The sequence below is a fragment of the Pinus tabuliformis genome, chromosome 8 (assembly GCF_031772625.1).
Source record: "Pinus tabuliformis cultivar Carrire ecotype Pingquan chromosome 8, CPIR1, whole genome shotgun sequence".
Taxonomy (NCBI): domain Eukaryota; kingdom Viridiplantae; phylum Streptophyta; class Pinopsida; order Pinales; family Pinaceae; genus Pinus; species Pinus tabuliformis.
This window is the reverse complement of record NC_142294.1, coordinates 173,962,253-173,985,848: the sequence shown is the minus strand read 5'-3', so window position 1 is coordinate 173,985,848 and position 23,596 is coordinate 173,962,253.

Below are 23,596 nucleotides of genomic sequence, written 5' to 3'. Positions count from 1 at the left end.
ATCCAATGAAAACATAATTTTCACCTTATCATTGACAATTGGCTTGGTAGTTTTTATACACAACATAATAGTTAGGAGAGTTGGAAATATCGTTGTCAACATTTTTGAAAAGATTGACAGGGCCATTGTCAATTATTTTGATCTAAAAAATGTGTATACTAGTTGATATGAAAACGATATAGGAGAAAGGACGAAAACCTACCTGCCAATAATTTTGGGGCAAGCGAGAAACGTTGACATTTCCATTGCCAGCAATATCTAAATAGGCAGAAAGATTGACCTCCCAGTTGTTAGTGAAAACTATGAACATAAAAGAAGTAATGTTGACATCTTCATTATCAACGTTTTTTCCAACACAACTAAAGGAAAACAGGACAGAGAAAGGAGCAGTTTTGATAGATTTTGCAGAGGGACCTATTTCGCTAGCAAGGAGGTTGAGCTAGAGTTTAGGGACTTGTTCTAATTTCAAGGGAGGCATTTGACCAGATATCTCATTTTTCCTAGACATAAGCATATTTTCCTATAACTATTTTAGGAAAGACAGAGTATTTTGAAGTTTATCTTTTGCATACATGAACTTGAACGATATTTAAATTATCTCAGTTTTTGTAATTATGTGATGACTATTATTATGAAATTTGTTATGTAATCCTTATATAAACAATTTATGAATAATGAAACAGGGGTGGAAACCATTGGAAAAACACTTGTAGTATAAATATATTTAGGCAATCTTGAATGTATTCATAGTGTTTAACAATTAGTTAGTAGGAAATTCATGTGTTACATCCCCCTCTCAGTATTTCTCTGTTATATAATTGTTTTCTTTCATGTCTTAGAATGTTAGTTTAAGAGATTGGATTTCATTGATGCTTCTCTCTTAAATTATCGGTCATTAATATTTGTTACTCTGGTCATTTATAAAATTTTCTTTCTTCTAGCCCTCCTTTTTTCGAAATATCCCAAACAGTCAAAGGAATTGTTTTTTTCATGCTTTGTACAACTCATTCATTATATTTGTGATCTCATTTGTTTAATAACTAGACTCCATGCCCAATGGTATGTTTTAAAGATAACCCAACCAATTTATCCCTAGACCTAAATCTGACCACCTAAACTCAATTACAGAAGACCTTCTACTACAGTGACCATAGGGTACTTGAATTTTATAGATAGATCCCTCTTTGGGTTGAAGGGCCAGCTTCAACCCAAAAGAGGTCTTGAGGTTACCTTAGGGTTTTTCCCTGCAGCCAGGGTTTTCCCTGATTGATAACATAATACATAGTAAGGGGGAGTTGTTATAGAAGTTATTCGTGGCTTCCATCAGAAATAAAAACACATAAGGTCCCATACTAAATGGTACAAAATTATGTAACGTGGACAATTAATATGAATACCATTTTGAAGAATTTGGATTGTTGGGAAGCAATAAAAACAAAATATGAAGAACCTAAAGTTGTAGACTTAGAAAGAATGGAAAATGCTTGAAAAAAATGATTTAGGGGAGAAAAAAAGAAAGGATTCAAGGGTACTATGGAATCTGCACAATGGAGTTGATGAGTCTTTTTTCCCTAAGATTGCAGCAATAGTCATTTCTTATCAAGCTTGGGAAATTTTGAAAAAAGCATAGGAAGGCATAAACAAGGTCAAGAACACAAAGCTTTAAATCCTCATAAAGGAGTTTGAATTTTTTCAAATGAGACATATTGAAACAATAGACCATTTTATGACTCAGGTGATGGAGGTAGTAAAATAGCTTAGAAATAATGGAGAGGATGACATTGAGAAAAAGGTGGTTGAGAAAATTCGTAAATATCTGGTCGAGTTTTCAATTGAAGAATTGATAGGATCAATGTTAAATCATGAGTCAAGAATTAAAGGTAGAAATGACTGATTAGAAAATGTATTTGAAATGCAAGCCACAATTAATAGATGAAGAAAGAAAGGTAATAAAAGGAGAGGTAGAAGATGAAGATAATATTGTAGCAATAGAATGAATGCATCAAGTCATCTTGAATAGCCATAGGATCAACATTAGAATCAAAGAGGAAGAGGCACTAAAAACAAAGGAAGAGGAAGGGTGGACATGTCAAATATAAAGTGTTATTCTTACAAGATGTATGACCATTTTTGTAGAAATTCTGACTGTAGATTAACCTGATAATGCAATATAACTAAAGAAAAATACTTAATCTACTTCTACAATCAAACTTGTAGAAGCTTAATAGATTTGAGCAAGATCAAGCAGAACACATATAACTAAAAGAAGAATCAATGCACATGAAACACAGAAGAATACTTTGGGGAAAGCCTTAGCTAAAAACCTCGCTATCTATATTATCATACAAGTGGAAATATCTCAGGATTATACCCAACTTTAGTTCTCAGTACAATCCTCACTGATGCTCACAGACAAAATAGACTGCTCATATGCCTTCTTCTCTGCCCTCCAAGCTCCTATTTCCGAGCATAGTTTTTCTTGGGTGATCTAGCTATTACCATGTGTAACACTGATCACTCACACTAATCTTACACCCTATAAAACTACGCAAATCTCAAGGAATAAATTCCTTCTACATGCAAAAGTTTTCCTTATAGGAAAATTATAGCAACTGATAATACATTGTCCCTATATTTAATCTCAATTGGCTCTTCCTCTGAATAGACATGCATGATTTATGAGAGAATCTTTAGTTATCTGGAGTACACTAGTTTGATGCATGCATGCATTAACTGACTGAACTCACAATTAGCTCCTCAAACTATTTGGAACTAATTTAACTAGACATAACTTAGTTAAATGAGCTAACTAATTACAAATCAAATACAAATCATCCTTATCTCCTTAATTAAGGGATAATATCCTTAATTTAAGGGATAATTGTTGCATGACTTCACAAAGACATCTAACTTGAATTTCTCCAACTAATTAATCCAAGATGAATTAATTAATTATTTTTCAAACAGCTAGTGAGACTAAATTCGAATTTAATTCTCAATTTTAATTCAAGGACAAATAAAATTGGAATATTCTTGTTGCCACAATTCAACACTCCCTCCCAACAAGAAAGGGATTATCTACCACCCCGATCTTGTCTCTATGGAACTCGAATTTACACTTTGACAACGCCTTAGTCAAAATGCCAGCATCTTTCTCTATCGAAATATACTACAACAACATGATCCTCCTCACCACAAAGTCTCTAAAATGATGATACCAAATGTAAATGTGCTTGGACCTGTCATGAAATACTGTATTCTCAGAGAGTTTGATACAACTCTGATTATCACAATAGATCACAGTTGGATCCATCCTCTGATCAAACAAACCAACTAAAATTTTCCACATCCAGATGGCCTCATGTGCTACCTAACTTGCAGCCATGTATTCGGCCTCTGCTGAGTTGAGTGCAATAGACCTCTATTCCTCCTGTACTAATAAACTACCACCAACCCAAGGTTGAAAATTCCACCTGATGTGCTTTTCCGATCTGATGGATTCCCTGCCCAATTTGCATCAGTGAAGCCCTGTAGCTTCACTCCCTTTTTTCATCTGTACCATAATCCATACTGAGATGTGCTTTTAAGGTATCTCAAAAAATTCTTTTCCGCCTTCCAAAACATCTTGGTAGGCTGAACCATAACTTGACTCAGCTGGTTCACCGCATAGCACAAATCTGGTCGTGTGTTCACTAAGTACATCAATGAACCCATAATCTACCTGTACACAATAGCCTCTACTACTTCTCCTGAAGTAGCATCCTCCTTCCTCTAGTTACCTGCTAGAGGAGTCTGCATGGGCTTGCACTTCTCCATGTGGACTATCCTGAGTATCTCATTGGCATACTTGCCCTGAGATGCAAACAGCTCCCCATCCTTCTTCCATATTTCCATGCCAAGGAAGTAATGCATGAGACCCATGTCTCTCATCTCAAATTCTCTTGCAAGTTCCTCCTTGCAAGACATGATCAAATGATCATCACCTGTCAATATGAGATCATCAACATAAATTACAATGATCAACTGCTTACCTTTCATCATGATGTAGTATAGGTTCGCATCCTCTTCACTCTTTGTGAAGCCCAACCCGGTGAAGTAGTTGTCAATCTTGGTGTACCAAGCACGAGGTGCTTGCTTTAGCCCGTACAAAGCTCTCCTGAGTCAGTACACATGCAACTCACAATTGAAGGTCTCAAAACCTTTCGGCTGCTCTACGTACACCTCTTCCTCAATCTTTCCATTGAGGAATGCAGTATTCACATCCCTCTGATGGATATTTCAACCCATTTGTGCTGATAGTGCCAACATCGATCTAATAGATGAGTACCTTGCTATAGGATCAAAAGTATCATCATAGTCGATCCCCTTGACCTGTGAGAAACCATAGGCAACAAATCTTGCCTTATGTTTCTCCACACTACCATCAGCAGCTTGCTTTACCTTGTAAAGCCAACGGGAACTCACAACTGACTTTTTCTCAGGTCTTGGAACCACATCCCAAACACTGTTTCGAACTATGGAGTCATACTCCTCTACCATAGCATCAACCCAAATCAGCTACTACACTTCTTCCTCAAAGGAAGATGGCCTGGTCTCAACACATTCCCCAACAAGGGCCATGTATCCAATGTACCTCTTAGGTGACCTCCTATGTCTGCGCTGAGAAGATGGTTCTCCTACATTCTCTCTCGCATCCAACAACAATATGTCAACTTCTCTTGTGCGCTTTTGTCCATCTCTAGAAGACTCTGCTTGAGTGGATGTCTCCACTCTTGGAACCTCTGCATGCGGCTGCTCCACATCAATTTGAGGCTCCTTCTCCTTAGGAACCAAAAGTTCCTCCACAGCCTGTAGTTGGAGCTCCCTCTCAAGGGAAATGCGCATGGCCTTCTTCTCATCAAATTTGAGATCTCTGCAAACCACTTTCCTCTGATAGGTAGGCAAGTACCCCCGATAGTTGTGGGGTGTATCAGTGCACTCGACAAGTATCCCCAACTTAGTTGCCGGCTCAAGCTTCTTCCATGCATCCTTTGTCACATGGAAATATACCGATGAGCCAAAGATCCTGAAGTGACCCACATCCGGTCTCTTACCAGAGAAAGATTCCTCTGGTGTTTTCATCCCAAGTATGCGATGTGGGCTTATATTTTGTAAATAAACTATTGTGTTACATGCCTCAGCCCACAAATGAAGTGGTAGGCCTTGGTCATGGAGCATTGCCCATGCTGCCCCTACAATCATTTTGTTCTTCCTTTCAACCACCCCTTTCTACTATGGGTTATGGGGTGCCATCAACTCCTGTTTAATTCCTTCCGCTGCATAGAAGTCCTTAAACTCTTGAGAGACATACTCTCCACCATTTTCGCTTCTCAAGGCCTTGATATTCTTCCTTGAATTTTTCTCAACCAAAGTTTTGAACTCATAAAACTTTGAGAAGGTTTGGTCCTTCTTCTACATGAAATAAATCAGCCTGTTAGAGTCGGTCTACTTATCCCTCCACCAGAGATCAAAGCTCTTTTGCATTTCATGATTAGGTGTCCCATCAGTTTTTATCAGTTGCATTTCATTAGGCATGCCATAACTTTGATGGAGTGGGTTGTGTCACTCATTCCCCTCGTGCTTGGCATTGTTGGTTCAGGCTTGTTTATTAAAATAAGTCTTCAAAGGTCATTTACAACCATGTTTTAAATTTTTAGGTCTTAGGTCTAGGGTTGAGTCAATTTTGTCTTGAAAAGTCTTGGAAGACCAGCAGGCCAGAGGGATGTCTTTGATAGATCATCACTTCAATAATTTTCATCATTGTACAGCTGAATTAGGACTTCTCTTCAAAACTCTGTTTTGAAGATAGGTCGCCATCTCATTTTTGTAAAAGAATTGTCAAAATTTTTTGTTCTTCAATCATTCAAGTGCAGCCTTGGTCTTCTTTGCCAGAGCATACCAGAGCTATCCCTGCAAAAATTATCAGAGAAAATCATTATTTCAACCAATTTTAAAGGGGAAACCAAAAAGGTTAAAGCCTATTAACTTTCAAAAACTGTCAACAACCAAACATAAGAAAATGGGTTTTGGGTTAAGCAAAAATCAACAAGGAGTCTATATGAAGATATTTCTCCTCATTTGCAACCCATTCCACATTCCAAGAGCAAAGAGTATTCTTCTAAGGCGATTTTGTGAGTTTGTGGGCAAATCGGGTCGTTTCCAGGGCGCGCTACGCATCAGGTTGGGCTCGCTACGCACCAGTGGCGCGCTACGCATCAGGCCACAATTTTTAGTGCAATTTTACACGGGTGAGGCGCGTTAGGAGCGTGCGGCGTGTTGGGTGAGGCGCGCTACGCGTTGGAGTTTATGCCTAGAACTTTGCCTGAAACACACTCAAACACCTCTTCTCATGCATCAAATCATAGGTAGGCTTTTATCCACGGCTCGTTCTTGGTTTTGAAAGATTTATGTAAATAAATTATGCTATATTTTCCATGGAAAAACCAAGTGTATAAACCCTCATTTTCTATTAGTTTGTTGTGAGGATTCAAATTCCAAGATTGATGTAGGGTTTTCAAACATAAATGTTGCCAAGGTTTTCCCATTTCTTGTGTTTCCCACCCCCTATATTCCCTAATATTTTCCCCAATAATTCCTCATAAAACCCTATATTATTCTCCCTCCAATCCTAACCCCTCCCTTCTACTACAAACATATTTTTCCTACCCTACCTCATCCTAAACCCTAAAATTTGAAAATTTTCATGTCCCTTCCCTTCCCTAAATTCCTTGTTTTATTTCCATTGTCCCCATTTCCCTAATGTTTCCCCTTTCCTAACAGTTCCCTTGTATATTTGTGTCCCCTTGGTCACATCATTTTGAGAAAAAGAAAAAGCCTACAGTCAATTTTGCACACAGTTGTATATCAGCATATATTTATTCGAGCCACCTTGTTTTTAAAGAACATGTCAGAGATCGAGTCAACTTATGAGCAGGATTATGATAGTGATTCTACACCAGAGGTAAGTGTGCCAAGGAGGTATCACAAAGGTGGCAAAGGTGGTCGGCATGTTAGGGAGGAGCCTACTTCTTTGGCTCAATTGCAAGCTTGTCCACTTGCAATGGACTGTTTTCGGTATCAATCATGTTTTGAATAATGTGAGTGGATCTCAAAAATCCAGCATCATCGGGAACTAGTCCGTTTATTTGTTCTACATTTGTAGGATGGTCATGTAAACCTTGCCGGAGTGAATTTCATCTTGTCACCCGAGATTATTTCTTAGGCCACTGGGATACCAAATGTAGGGGAGGAATGGAGTAAATGCCAACAGTTAGACAGATTCCACTATGAGCCATATATTAAGCCCGGATGTGTAAGACACTTGACTACAGTTTTTCCTTTCAGATTCCTAAGGGATGAGTATGCACCATTGATGAAACTTATCATTTGATATTTCAGTTGTGATGGCAGATTCTCACGTCTCTATGCGTACCATGTTCGTTTGTTGATGCATTTTACCAGAGTACGTATGATGAACATTCCATTTTTTATGTGTTGCAACATAGAGAGGATGGTGTCTTTAGTACAAAGGAAGAGCCCAACACATCAGCATAAGAGCATCTATCATTATGCATTGATCAAAATTGTAGTGATGTATCAGTTGGCACAACAGGGCATTACTTGGGAAGATTTCATTTCCCGTGATTACTTTGCACCATTACAGCCACCTCCTGAGATAGTTCATGATGAGGGAGGACCTTCACACTAGTCAGACATTCCCAAGATTGAGCATATAAGTGCTCCTCCATATGTGACATATCAGCGAGGTCATAGGACATTATTTGCATCTACACGACGAGTACTATCTCCACTCGGGGTGGAAGGGGTCTCGTTAACTTCATCGGCACAACGAGTGTTATCTCCACCTCGTGTGGAAGGGGCCTCGCTTTCGACAGCAGCACCGCAGGTACAAGATAAGGGCAAGAAGCCCAAGCATGAGGAGGGACCTTCTGGTGAGCCATCCGGGTTTGTTACTATTCATGATGAGGCAGCTTCAGAATCAGAGAAGACCCAATATATCAGGTATCTAGAGCAGTGGAATAAACAACTTGAGGACTAACACAGGATCATAGAGCTACAGAACATCCGTGAGAATCGCCAAGCTGCCCAACATAGGCAAATTGAGTTCACCTCTCTAGAGTGATAGGTAAATGAGGATCGAGAGGCTAATCTCGAGAGGGTCAACATCTACTTGGAGGAATGGCTGAAAAGGGCTGATAGAGATCATGCATTATTGAAACACATGGTTATGCATTACAAGGTTCGAAACCTGGTTTGCAAGGCGTGAATTAGGAGTCTTAAGGCAAAATTGAGGAAAATGGTCAAGAAGCAAAAACGGCAAAAGGAGCTTGATCGTCTTCGGATTTTGGCCGAAGCCTCTTTGATTGAGCATAGTACTTTATTGAGGACCCTCAGCCCAAATTTCAACAAGTTTGGGGAAAATTTTGTCAATTTTGAAATTTTTGTGTAAAAAACAGGTTTTTGGGCTCAACGCATAGCGCGCCGCGCGCTACCCTTAAAATTGGGAGGTCCAAATCACGAAAGGTTTACATTTTTGGATTTTTCATGATGAAATACACCTCCTCAGCCACTGCCAAGGCATTTCATCAAGGTTTGGGTCCCCAAAAGGTCAAAAAACATGCAAAAAATGACCTCACTGCCCCTTTTTGGACACACAGGTAGCAGCCTTGGGAGAATGCACGTTTGGAGGGGCAAATGGACATCAAATTGGAAAATTCCACTTGGGTTGGAAAGCAGACATCCAGGGCTTTCCAACAAGCCAACCTAAGCTCAATTTGGATGCCGGTAAGTGCCCCAAAAGTAGGTGGAAAGGCGCGCTATGCGTAGGGCTCGGGCGCGCTACGCATCAGGATTTTTGTACAGTTTTCACCTTCCAGCTCAAGAATTTGGCCAGTTTGACCAGTTTTGACTTGTGATGGGATTTTTCACCCTCCTTGATGTAATTAATGGAACTTTAGGATTGACTTGACACTTATTTACCTATTCTAGATGATTCATTCATAAAATAGCAAACATTTAATGAATGAATTGGTTTCCTAGCTTATAGAGGCAAGTTGTTTTGACCGCCTAGATTGTAGTGCTTTGTTTAGAATTGGTTGAAACAATTCCTAGGATGATGAGATCGACCCCTAGAGGCAAGGGAATGTGTTAGCTTGCCTATATTATGTATTTTCTTAGTCATTTTCAGGGTTGGACTCTTGGGAATAGCTTGATACACTATTGTACATATTTTCTCTGCAATTTTGGCAAAGGATAGACCAGGGTTTTGCAGCACTATTTGGGATTCATGTGGCCTTATGTGTTGATGGTGTGTTTCTCTCAGTACTTGTAAGTTGTCTATGTGTACCATTTTCCTTATTTAATCTTCTGCAATTAAACAAATGAAGTGTTAAGGTAGAATCCATAAATTTGCTATGCTCTGCCTTTAAGTTTGTTTAATTTTCCATGTTTTCTTCAGTTTAAGGAGAATCCTTGAGACTTCCTTGCTCTTCTTAGCTCCTCACCTATCAGGACTATTCATGCACTCACTTTAAAGGCATCAAAACAATTTCCTATCTTGCCCCAAGTAGACCTTTGCAAAAGCTGTGCCTCATCCCCACACCCAAAATTGCCTTTCCCTTGAATTCAACAAAATTTCAAAAAATAAATTTCATAATCCTTGTACTTCATACCTAGCCTAAAATTAGTCATCAATTTAGTCATCTCGAGCCTCTTTGATTACCTTTTGCCAAGATTGACCGGAGAGAGCCCTCTCCTGTCCTCGTAGGGCTAGCTACGAGGCTGAGCGTGGGTTGATGTGGCCTCGAGTTTTGCCTTCCTCAGCCTGAGGCAAATTTGAACGCTAACACGGCCTTTACGATAAAAATCATGAATGAAAATCACATAATACCTTTTCTTCACGGTGGATGCTATCGAGAATGGTACACATAAATCAGTATGAACTCACTCTAAGATTGCTTTTGATCGACTGTCTTGATCATGAAAAGGAGCCTTGGCGTACTTTCCCAAGGTACAACCTTTGCATGTGTCAACTTTCTCAAGTTTACCTTTGGGAAGTTTTGTAGATATATGCTGCATTATCTTCAAGGCCCCATGATGCAAATGGCCCAACTGCCTGTGCCATAACTCGCTAATGTCTTGGATTTGCACCAATTCTGCTTTTGAACTCAATGCAACACAGTCATCTACCTCTAGTTTACAGAGATTCTTCACTTGAATCCTAATCCTCTTGGTCTGACCCATGGCTATGTGTCTTAGGAACACCTTCCCTTTACCGAAGACAACATCATAAGCCTTTGTCCTCCAACATCGCAATCGATACCAAGTTCTTATTCAGTCCAGACACATAGTTCACATCAGTCAAGGTGGGAGGATCTCCATGCTCCCTCTGAAAAGAAACCATGCCTTCTCCTAAAACACAATACTTTCTGTCATCACCCATCTCTATACGCATCTTGAGGTCTTTCTCCTCCAAGGTACTGAATAAAATTTTATCGTCGGTCATGTGGAATGAGGCACCACTATCAAGATACGAAACACAACCCACCATTGATGAAACCATACATGCAATGAGGGTAAATTCCATTTCAAACTGCGAGGCTAATGCCTCACCTTTTGATCCTTTTGTGGATCCCTTCTTGGACTTCTTCGATGGGAAATTAGTTGCATAATGTCCCGTCTCATGACAATTAAAGCATCTCACTTTAGATTTGTCAACCTTCTTCCCTCCATGAGAAGAATTCAATTTGAAATTGAAAGCCTTCCCTTTCCCTTTCCTTGCCTTACTTTCAAAGGCCAGATTTTCTTCATCATCATTCTTTGATGAAGAACCATCTTGAGTGCTCCTCTTGATCTCCTCCTGCATGAGATCCGACCACAGTCGTTCCCAATCTGGCAGTTTCTCTTTTCCATTCATAGAGTCTTGGTAGCTATTCTAGCTCTTTGGAAGACCGACGAGAGCAAGGCTCATCATATCATCATTGGCAGTAGTTATTCCCACACTGCAAAGCTCATCTCTGCAGGTGATGAGCTTTTCTATATATGTAGAAATAGTATTTCCCTTCTCCATCTCGATTTTCCAAAGCTTATCCTTGAGCCGTAGTTTCCTCTTGTCGCTACTATTATGATAGAGGTCCTTCAATGTCTTCCACATTGAAAATGAAGTCTCCTTCCCATGGAGACTCGAGACAATATGGTCTCAAACTCCCTCCAGAATAATCTATCTTGCCTTCACCACACATTTCTTCCATTCAGCCAATTCTTGTGCATTAGCTACAGTTGGCTTAGGGATTTCTTGACTAATGAAATCCTCCAAACCATTGTATTTTAATACGCTTCCATTCTATCCTTCCATGCTATGTAGTTCGAGCTACCTTCCAAGGCATACTCGAGTCTCAAGCCATAGAATGCCATTGACCAACCTGAAGTATGAGATGAATTCGATTTGTACTTGCAATCCCGAACTTCAAACTTCGAATTCTCTTCTCCGTACACTGTTCATATCTCTAATAACCTTTGCTCTGATACCATGTAGAAATTTTGATTGTAGATTAACCTGATAATGCAATATAATGAAGGCAAAATACTTAATCTACTTCTACAATCAAACTTGCGGAAGCTTAATAGATTTGAGCAAGAGCAAGCAGAACACATATAACCAGAAGCAGAATCAATGCACATGAAACATAGAAGAATACTCTCAGGAAAGCCTCAGCTAAAAGCCCTGCTATCTGTATTATCATACAAGTGGAAATATCTCAAGATTACACACAACTTTAGCTCTCATAGCTAGCTAGCTCTCAGTACAATCCTCATTGATGCTCACAGACAAAATAGACTGCTCATATGCCTTCTCCTCTGCCCTCTAAGCTCCTATTTCTTAGCGTAGTTTTTCCTGGGTGATCCTACTGTTACCATGTGTAACACTAATCACTCACACTGGTATTCCACCCTGTAAAAATGCGCAAATCTCAAGGAATAAATTCTTTTCGCATGCAAGAGTTTTCCTTATAGGAAAATTCTAACAATTGATAGTACATTGTCCCTGTCTTTACTCTCAACTAGGTCTTTCTCTGAATAGACATGCATGAGTTATTTATGAGAGAATCTTTAGTTATCTTGAGTACACTAGTTTGATGCATGCATGCATTAACTAATTGAACTCACAATTAGTTCCTCAAACTATTTGGAACTAATTTAACTGGACATAACTCAGTTAACTGAGCTAACTAATTACAACTCAAATACAACTCATCCTTATCTCCTTAATTAAGCGATAATCTCCTTAATTTAAGGGATAACTGTTGCATGACTTCACAAAGACTTCTAACTTTAATTTCTCCAAGTAATTAATCCAAGATGAATTAATTAATTACTTTTCAAACAATTGGTGAGACTAAATTCGAATTTTAATTCTCAATTTAATTCAAGGACAAATTAAAATTGGAATATTCTTGTTGCCACATTTCAGCAATTTTCAAAGTGAATGCAAGAAAACACAATTTTTTCAAGCACTAATGAAGGTACAACGTCTTCCATGTTTCTTTCTTGTTCAACTAGTTTAGAAGAAAACATAAATGAATATCTTTAGTTACTGGAGAATGGTTGTAGTAACCATATGATAGATAACAAATATGTTTTTTCAAGTTTTTATGAAACAATTAAATCTCAAATTAAATTGTTTGATGATCATCTTGTTAATTCCTTAGGCAAAGGTACCTTTACAGTTGTAAATGAGAAGAATGAAGAGGTCATTCATGATGTCTACTTTGAATGAAGTTTGAAACATAATCTATTAAGTGTAGGAAAAATGAGTGAAAATGGTTTTGAAGTCAAGTTTAAAGGTCCTACCTACAAAATTCTTAACAAGTCACCTAGTCAAAGAGTCATAGCAAGGATCCAAATGACCAAAAATAGGATGTTTAATCTAGTCATGAGAAACATTAAGCAGTCATTACCTCATGCTCAGTTTGTAACAAATTCTATGAAACTCGGTTATGACACGTTAAATATGGCCATTTAGATTTTAAAAGACTTGATTTTTTCTAAAATAAGTCCATGGTTTTACGTCTACCCGTGATATATGTCCATCATAATCCATGTGAGACCTATATCCTTTCCAAACACACACAAAAAATTCCAAATGTTGCCAACTGTAGAGACCAAAGGGCGACTTGAGCTAGTACATAGAGGCCTTTGTGGTGGGCAATGAAAACCAAATGAATAGGGAACATTTTTTACTTTCTAACTTTCATTGATTATTTTAGCAGAATGACATGGGTATTCTTCATAAAAAACAAGTCTTATGCATTTTAAAAATTCAAGCAATTAAAATTCATTGCGAAGAAGCAAAGTTGCAAGAAAATTAAAGTATTAAGATAAGATGAGGGAGGTGAATATGATTCCAAATAATTTGCGACATATTCCAAGGATCAATGTATCAAAAGGATATTTACAACAAGGTACACTCCACAACAAAATGTAGTAGAAAGGAAAAATCATACCATCATGAATATGGAAAGAAGCATGTTGAAGGCAAAGAATTTTCCAAATGAATATTGGGAAGAAGTAGTAGCATGCTTAGTTTATATTTTGAATAGATCTCCAACCAAAAGTGTCAAAGGCAATGTTCCCTTAGAATCTTAGAGTGGTATGAAGGCAAGTGTATCACACTTGAGAATCTTTGGTTGTGTAGCCTATGCACATGTTCTAGAAGAAATGAGAAGGAAATTGGATGACAAAAGTGAAAAATGAATATTTGTTAGTTATAGTGAAGAATCCAAGGCTTATAAATTGTACAATGATGTTAGCAGGAAATCAATTATTTCATGAGATGTTAAATATTTTGTGAATCAAACATGGAATTATCAAGATAATAGAACAAATAATAATCAAGTTTCTCCACATGCATTCAAACCAAGTGAAGCAACAAAAGTGGAATAACTAAGACAAGGACTTCCATGGCTACAAGTTCTAGCCGAAGGGGCAAACCAAGAAGCACATAATGCATACATTCCATCCTCAAGCAATGAATATGATCCCAACATTTCATAACAATAAGTTTTAAATATATTTATAAACAACTAGATAATGGACAAGTACATTTGGGGTTGTTTTCTTTCCAACCAACACATTTTGAAGAAGCGATAAAAAAGAAAGAATGGGTTGAAGTTGTGAATGAATAAATTGCAGCAATAGAGAACTATGACACATGGAGTCTTGTAGATTTACCCATGGTAAAAAATAAATGCTCGATTCAAATGGGTGATAAGACCAAGTTTATTGAAAAAAGGGAAAATTAAAAGCACTAAGCCAGATTGGTAGAAAAAATATTTACATAGCAACTTGGAGTAGATTATGAAGAAACCTTCACCCCATCAACAAGGTTGGATACTTTGAGAACCATATTAACAATAGTAGTAAAAAATCATTGGTTAGTTTACCAAATGGATGTTAAATCAACACTTTTAAATGGGATCTTGAAGGAAGAAGTATATGTAGATTAGTATTTAGGATATGAATTCAAGGGTCAATGTTGAAAGTTTACAAGTTAAAAAAGGCTTTGTATGGTTTAAAACAAGCCCCTAGAGCATGGTACAACATAATTGATTCTTATCTGCTCAACAAAGGATTCAAATGAAACATTAATGAACCCACTCTACACAAGAACAAATATGCAAGGTAATATTTTGATTGTTTTCATTTACATTGATGATATAATTTGCAGAGGAAATTTTCATCTTGAAGATTTTCAAAGAGATGTAGAGAAGGAATTTGAGATGACCAACTGATGCAGGGTTACCCCTACTTTACCCACAGTATGCATAAACCATTTTCTCCCCCAAGAATTTACAGGACCTTCTGGTCAAAGGTTCATTGTAAATAATAATGGGTTACGGCCCCCTTGATTAAAACTCACATGGAATCCTCTATTAAGCCGACCATAGTCTATGCCCTCAAATCCTTTCAACTATCGAAACTTAATCAATCCAAAACCTTTATTAATACTTATGCCCGCACATATAACCAAACCCATCTCTTTACTCTTTGGTTATATTGGACTTACCATATAGACCCTCTATCGGCACTTTAATCCATTTATAAAAGAATACACATAAAACACATGTGAACTCACCTTTTTTTGCCTTAATACAGACTTTGCACACTTCCTGAGGCTCCCTTTATCGCAATCACTCATCACAGTCTTTCGCACCTCACTACATATCACCCCTTCCGCATCCGACATGTGACTATCGGAAGTGTTTAAATATGCTCTTAGACCTTTAAAATCCAGGACACAATACTTTATCACAATACAAGAAATACACAGGAAAACCTGCTCCCAGCCATTAAGCCGAATCTCAAATATTATATAACCCGCCCTATAAATATCATCGGGTCTATCTCCATCTCAAACCTTCCACTACACTACTCCTCCTCCAATCTCCGATCTCTGATCGGCTTCATCGGCTTATCAGTGATATCGCAATATCGTTATTAGCACATCGCAATCCCACTGCTCGTTGTTATTTGACTTTGTTGAAATGCAGTTGCCATTCAAATCTTGACCATCGATCTGGATCCCGATCCGATGGTTTTTGATTCAACTGATTAATAAAACTGCTTGACAGATCCTCTGTCATTGATCTACACTTCGTGGATCCAATGGTCCATGACGATTTCGGGTGGACAAGTAGCACGGAGAATAACCGCCTGAAAAAGCAGTTTTCTCTCTCCACTTGAGTGCTACATGTTAACCAATAATTGGGATCGAGTGAACTCCTCTAAATACCACTTACCACTTTTTCTCCACACGATATACCACTTTTGTGTATAAATCCGCTGATGCGATATTCCTCCGTCTCCTCTATGATTGGATCTTGTCCATTGATATGTTAGATCCAATGGTTGTTGTTCAACGATACTTCATTCTTTCGTCTGCCTCGTTACTTTGATTTTTCACTATTTTTTCAATGCTTACCAGGGTTCTTGGGTTTTCTTCGAGTTCTTGTTATTCGGTTGTTTCACTGCACACTCCCTCCTGAACTTCACTTTGATCCTTTTAATGGATTCAACAATCCATCAAGATCCTCTTCATCATGTTTCTCTCTGTGTGTTTGCCAAACTTCGCCTGCAACTTTGTTATGCAGAATACACCAACTCACTCATCACTCACCATTGATACTTAACAACACACTTATACAAATGGAAATTGAATCTCTGTACATATATATATCAACAAAGAATTACATAATGAGACTCTTTTCTCTCCTCGGCCCGAGCTTCTAATTAATGGCCTTTGATCATCATCTGCCTATAGGCTTACAAACACAACTAAATATCTAACTCTCTCTCTCTCTCTGTCTAACCTCTCTAACCTTTGATCATGCCTTTTAGGCTTACATTTATACAAAGGGATTCTAAAACCAATTTTTATTTTAGATCCATAAACTCCTCAATGAAATTCCTAAATCTCTTCCTCATTCCTAAGGATTCTCTTTAATCCACAAAATTATGAACTGACTCCTAATCTAAGATTTACAATCAATTCTCAATCCTCTCATCGCTCAACTATCCTTAATCTCTCATATTCTCCTACATTTGAGAATATTTACAATTATGCCTCACCATATTCTATTAAATCCTATTCTAGCTTCTCTCATTAAAATCACTCAAAACTCTTAATAATTACATTAATTAAATACTTAGGAAACCAAATTCCTTGAAACAAAAGGCCGCCTATGTCTACTAGAATACAATAATGATGTTGAGCTGAATGCTCCTGCATCACCAACCTTGGTCACATGAAATATTTTCTTAAAATATAATTTGAATTTCCTTAAAAGGGAATTTTCATTTGTCAGAGAAAGTATGCAATATACATTTTGACAAGGTTCAAGATGAGTGAATGTATGCAACAAAAACGCCAATTTTCCTAAGAACCAAGCAAAGATGAAAATAGTCCAATAGCCAGTTCCACTTTGTACAGGAAGCTAGTGTTAGAAACTATATAATGAAGAAATAAAATACGTAAAATATTGCAGAAATACAAATACAAAAATCCATAAAATAGGAGAGACCCAAATATATGTGGTTCACCCAATTTGGGCTATGTCCATGGAGAAACAACGAGTCCTTCCCTTTATATTATCCAACAAAATGAAGAGATATGACCTATAGTAGATCTATTGTAATTTCCTCTTCACTCTCACACAACCTCTTCTCTCTCTCTCTCGCTCAAAATAATAATACACAACTACAATACAATTCCCTCATATAAACTGAGGGTTTCCTTCTAGTGAAAAAACCCTAAATTAACATAACTTCTACCCTCAGATCATCCGCCTAATGAACGACCCAGATTGACTACAAAATTATGATATTTTACAAGGTAATTTTTCATCTATTTTTAGCTTTGGGGGCACTGCCCCCGAATGCCCACCAAGGGTGGGCCTCATTAAAAGTAGTCGTTTCCCCTCCCTTACGGCTATCATATGAGCGACATTGCTGCCCCATTTAGGAACTAGGGTCTAATGCATCTGAGACCTCTGAATGAAGAAGAAAACTAGGCTCCACACCCAATAGCTAGTAGGTAACCCAATGTACCTCACAACAACAAGGCTTAACATAATGTATTTAGTCAGTATTATATCTAGGTTTATGGAGTCACCAAAAGAAACCCATTGGAAAGAATAAACAAAATTTTAAGGTATATTGCAGGAAGAATATAGTATGGAATATTGTAGATTGATTCCGAATACAACCATCTTGTTGGTTATGCAAGTAGTGATTTTACAATGATGACAGAAAGAGTACCTCTTTTATGCATTTCAACTTGGTACAAGACTGATTTCATGGGCATCCAAGAAACATCCCATTATCTCCATTTCATCATAAGCATAGTATGTAGTAGCAATAAGAGCAACATGCCAAGAAGTTTGGTTAAGAAGATTGATAGGTGATCTTGAGGCCAAAGAGAAGAAGGAGCCAACTTCTATTTTCTATGATAATAATTAGGCTATTGCACTTTTTAGAAATGATGTGTTTCACCAAAAAGTAAACACAATGGCACCCATTTTCACTTAATCTGAGAGCTAGTAAACAATGGTGAAGTCAATATTCAATTTTGCAATTCCAAAACCGCTACGCAGACATATTTACAAAGCCATTCGAAAAAACACTTTTTGAATTTGAAACACAACAATTAGGAATGGTCTATGCTAAAAATGATAATGAAGACAAATTTACAATTAAGTGTGACCGTTGAATGTAATTGTTGACTACATCTTCCAGCAATTAGGTAGTTTATTGAGTCAATAGTTTTAGTAGTGTATTCTATTCAATGCACAAGTAGTAGTTTCCAATAATGAGTTAAACTATATTAAACTAGATGTCAGATTGATTTAAACAAATAATTTTATATTTTCTCTATATAACCAATTTTTACTATTGTGTACCAAAGAGATACCTTCATATGAGAAGAGCTATGAAGCTCCATTGCTTTTTCAACGTGTTTTTCACTCTTCCTCTTAAATTACTACATAAAGGTAATTAGAATTTAAAAGGAATATGATATGGAAACTCTCCCTCACAATATCAAAATTTGTTTTCTCTCTACGTAATCAACTTTCTCTATGTAATCAGCTTTTTGTGTAGTGTGGAAAAGCGTTATCTTAATGTGATAGAGCTCTCAATTTCTATTGATTTTTCAGTGTAGATAACTCTTCTTTTCCACTCTTCTTACATAGACTTCTAATATTTAAAGGGAATATGATATGCATGGTTTTCCACTATTCTTACAGAGAAGTAATTAATTTTTAAAAGGAATATGATATGCCAACTCTCGTGACAATGTCAGAATTTGTTCTAAGAGGAGAAATGACGCATGTTGCCATACAAGTTGATGAAACATGAGCTTCATTTTGAAGTAATTAGTGGTACAAATTTATGCCTATCACATTCACATTAGTGCGCCCTTTTCTCAAGCGGGCAAGTGATTACACACGTATTTTTGTGCGGGGTATTGTTCAGAGGCAGGTAGGTACTATGGGAAGAGAAAGTACCTCCTGGTGGATGAATATGCTGGATGATTATGCCCATGATTATGCTATTTGTGATCTGTACAATACGTTATAATAAGCGTAGTTTAAATAGTAGAAATTCTTATATGATTCAGAAAATTTTGAAAATTTTAGTTATAATTATTTTAGGATTTTGAGTGCCCATGAGTTGTTATGTTGTTGAATCTATTTTTTCTGAAAAAAAAATTGATTTAAACATGCTTACCATCATATTTCATGAAGAATTTTTCGCCCAATTCTAACAAAAAAAAATTGCCATCAAAGCTAAATTGTAAACGCGTTAGACAACACAACAAGAATGTTTAGGAGGCAAATTTAGTATTGAAGTACGTGGAAAGCATCCCTGTATCACCTTCTTATGTATGTCAAAATGAAGGAATTTTTGTTGGCCATTGACTTATGCCACACCACTTCAACAATAAAAATGAAAGATTTGATGTATTATAGTAGCTAAGAATATAATTAACGATTAATATTAATTTTAAAAATATATATAATAACTAAGTATATTTACAAAAAGTTTACCTTTAAAAATATAAAGATATAGGTTGATGAGATGTGCATGGGGCCACGCAAGATATGCATTGCACTTTGTCATGATGTGCGATTTAATAAGATTACAAACATGATCCAGTGTATTATGATCATTTTTTTCATGATTAGTAATTGTATTATTAATTAAATGAGCATGGCTATAAAATTAATTATCATTAATAAGATAATTAATTTTATAATTTTTTTTACTTCGTAAGGGTAAAATTTTATAATCAAAGTTTTTATTAATTAGTTTAAATTGTAATATTCATTAAAAAATAAGAAATTAAAAAAAAAACAAAAATAATTTATTTGGCCATATTATCTCATAAATTCAACTAATATCAATGCATAATAATAATTTTAAAATTATGTTTAACACTAAATAATATATGTTTTTGAAGATGGTTGAAGTGTTCACCCGGAACTTTGAGCTCATAAATTCAACTAATATCAATCCATAATAATAATTTTAAAACTATGTTTAACACTAAATAATGTATGTTCTTGAAGATGATTGAAGCGTTCACCCGAAATGTTAGACACATAAACAATTACAACACATACTTTACTATAAACCTTCATCAATATTAAGTTAGTGACTGTGAAAATATTCATGTTTAGATTATTAATTTTTTACTATAAAAGATCTCTCAAAGCTTCCATGATACCACAAACATCAAATATTATTGACTAAACACATCATCGATCATATCAAATCTTCCATTATCATTATATTAAATCTTTTCAATGCCTTTTGAATAGCATATACACATAGTTTTAATAATGGCTCAATGCATGTGCATCACATCACGATTGTGATGATATTTAAGCAATTTAAATTAAGATATGATTCAATGATTTTTACAAATTTTTAAATGTATTTAGGTGAATTTGAAACATCACACTCTAACAAGGTGGTCATGCAAATAAGGGACATAGAAAGGTAATGTTAAAAATAAATAATTTGATATCTTGTTGTAATACATTGGGGTACACCATATAAATAAGGGACCTAGCAAGGTAGTGTTATAAATAAAGGATTTGATATTGTAGTGTAACACAATGTGGTACACCATAGAATCATGGAACAAAAACAATGTTTTAGAATTAAAAAAATTTTAACATGCAATTTTTGTTATTATAATTTTGTTATTATAATTTTGGTGTGTATATATATATTTTTTTTATGTAATAGTGTATTATAGCTAAAATAAGAAAACAAAGACAACATAGCACAATTCTCTTAGTGTGACTCTTGTATTAGTTCAAGCTCACACACTCCAAATACATAATAGAGTCTCATTATATAGAAATTGATCGATAGACTAGATAAGCACAATAACTTGGCAGATAATGATTCTTACTCAGTTCCAACTCACTCTTACATTGGAAAACCACACATTCTAGAACATGACCTTGAAAATCTAACAATCTAGAATTTTCATTTCTCTATTATCTCTAACATTCCCCCTTAATTGAGAAATGAATTATTTACCACACCTTACTTTCCTTTATATAATGCAAACATATATTTTCCTAGAATCTTAGTAACTATGCTTGACACATTACCACTTGTATTACAATTCAAAATAATTTTCCTTGACTACAATTTTTCTCATACAAATTGAGGTTGTGTTTCAATATGATTTAAACTAAAATGATAGATTGGGTTTTTCTCCAATTTGATAAATATTTGATGATTATTGGTACTTCCTATTGTACTCCCATCTTCAAGAATTTTCCTTAGCCAAATTTCTAAAAAATTGCATTGCATAAGGTCTCATACTCAACTTCAGTGTGTGACAAAGAAATGGTTGGTTGTTTCTTCCTGCTCCATGACACAATTTAAAATCCAATACTAAATGCATAACCAAAGGTTGGCTTCCTATCATCTGGATCTCCAACCCAATTAGAAACTGAATAACTTGTCATCTCAACATTCAAATCATTAGTATATTCAATACAAAAAATTTCAACCTCTTCAAAATCAAAGGAATTTCTTGGTTTCTTTATAGTGATTTTCATACGGCTTGGCCATGGATTAACTATGTATGTTGACTGAATATGCAATATATGGTCTGGTTGTAGTCAAGCAATTTATGCTTCCCACCAATTGTCTATACAATGTGTCATTCACTTCTTTTATTTCATCATTATTGATGAGTTTAACATAATATTCCAATGGTGTAGATACTACTTTACATCCATTCATATTGAATCTTATGATTAATTCTTATGTATATTTACTTTGTGTGACCAAGGTTCTACCATTATGTCTCCAAACTTCAAGATCTAGATAGAAATGCAACTCTCCAAGATCCTTCATTTCAAATTCTTATGATAGACAACTTTTGATCTTTTGAATTTACTCGGTAGCATTTCCTATTATGCTAATATTATCAACATATGAAAAAAAAATTCCATTTTCATCCCTCTTGATATACAGACTTGGATCTACTGTACTTTTAGTAAAACCTTGTTGAATGAAGAATTTATCAATCTTCACATGTTAAGACTCAGGTGCTTGTTTGAATCCATATAATTCTTTCTCTAATATGCGAACAATATTTTCTTATCCATGTTTTGCAAAACCCTCTAGCTAAAAAGATAGAATTCTTCATTTAATTCTTCATTCAAAAATGTCAACTTTGACATATAACTTATTTAGCTTCTAATTATGCTTAGTAGCCAAAGCAATCATCATTTTGATGGTATTCATTTTAGCTACAAGTGCAAAAGTGTCTTCATAATCTATCCCTTCTTTTCGTGAATAGTCCATTGTTACGAGTCTAGATTTATATCTATTAATAGTTCCATTAACATTAAATTTAGTTTTGAACAACCATTTTGAGCTTATGAGAACCTTATCCTTAAGAAATTTTGTCATTTCCTGTGTATCATTTTTCATAATGGAATTATATTCTTCTTTCATGACATCAATCTATTCTTTATGATCTTTCACTTGCTCATAATTTGTAGGCTCAACAATATTCATGACTTGATTTATTAATGCATAATATTTATACATGATTGGTATATGAATTTTCCATGTTGATATTCATAAAGAATTATTTCATTTTGTATTTTCTCCACTTCCTCTTGGTGCATTAGTAGCTTCAACTCTACCTTGTTTTTCAACATCAACCTATTAATCTTCATGTTCTTCTATTTTTTTGTATTTAGGCAATTTCCTTACACTCTACTCTCCATTTGGAATGATGTTTTCTACATTCATGGAATATGACATCTCTACTTGAAAATACTTTCGAGTCATTGGATCATAATTTTTTAGAAGATTTACAATTAGAACAATAACCAATATAAATGCATTTAATTTCCTTGGTAGCAAGCTTTCTTCTATCTTCTTTAGGAATATGAGAAACTATTGTGCTTCCAAAGATTCTCAAATGACTCACTACTAGTTTATAGCCATGAAATGTTTCACAAGATGTTTTGTGTTTTAGATTTTTTGTACAACTTTTATTTTTAAAATGTACAACGGTGCTAATTTTTTCAGCCCAAAAACCATTAGATAATTTTTTACCTTCTATCATGGTTCGAGCACATTCAAACAATGTTCTGTTTTTCCTTTCCAGTATACCATTATGTTGAGTATGTGGCCCTATAAACTATTTTTCAATTCCATGGATTTTACAATAGTTAATGAATTACCTTGATGTGTATTCTTCCCCATCACTTGACCTAAGGATCTTGATGTATTTTCTTGTTTGGTTTCAACTGTATTTTTAAATTCTTTAGAGTATTCAAATACATAACTTTGTTTTGATAAAACAGACCCATGATGTATCTAGTTTTATCATTAATGAAAATAAGGAAATATGAATATCCAACCAATGACTTAATTTGAATGGGACCATACACATCAGTATGTACTATCTATATAATTTCCTTCTTTATCT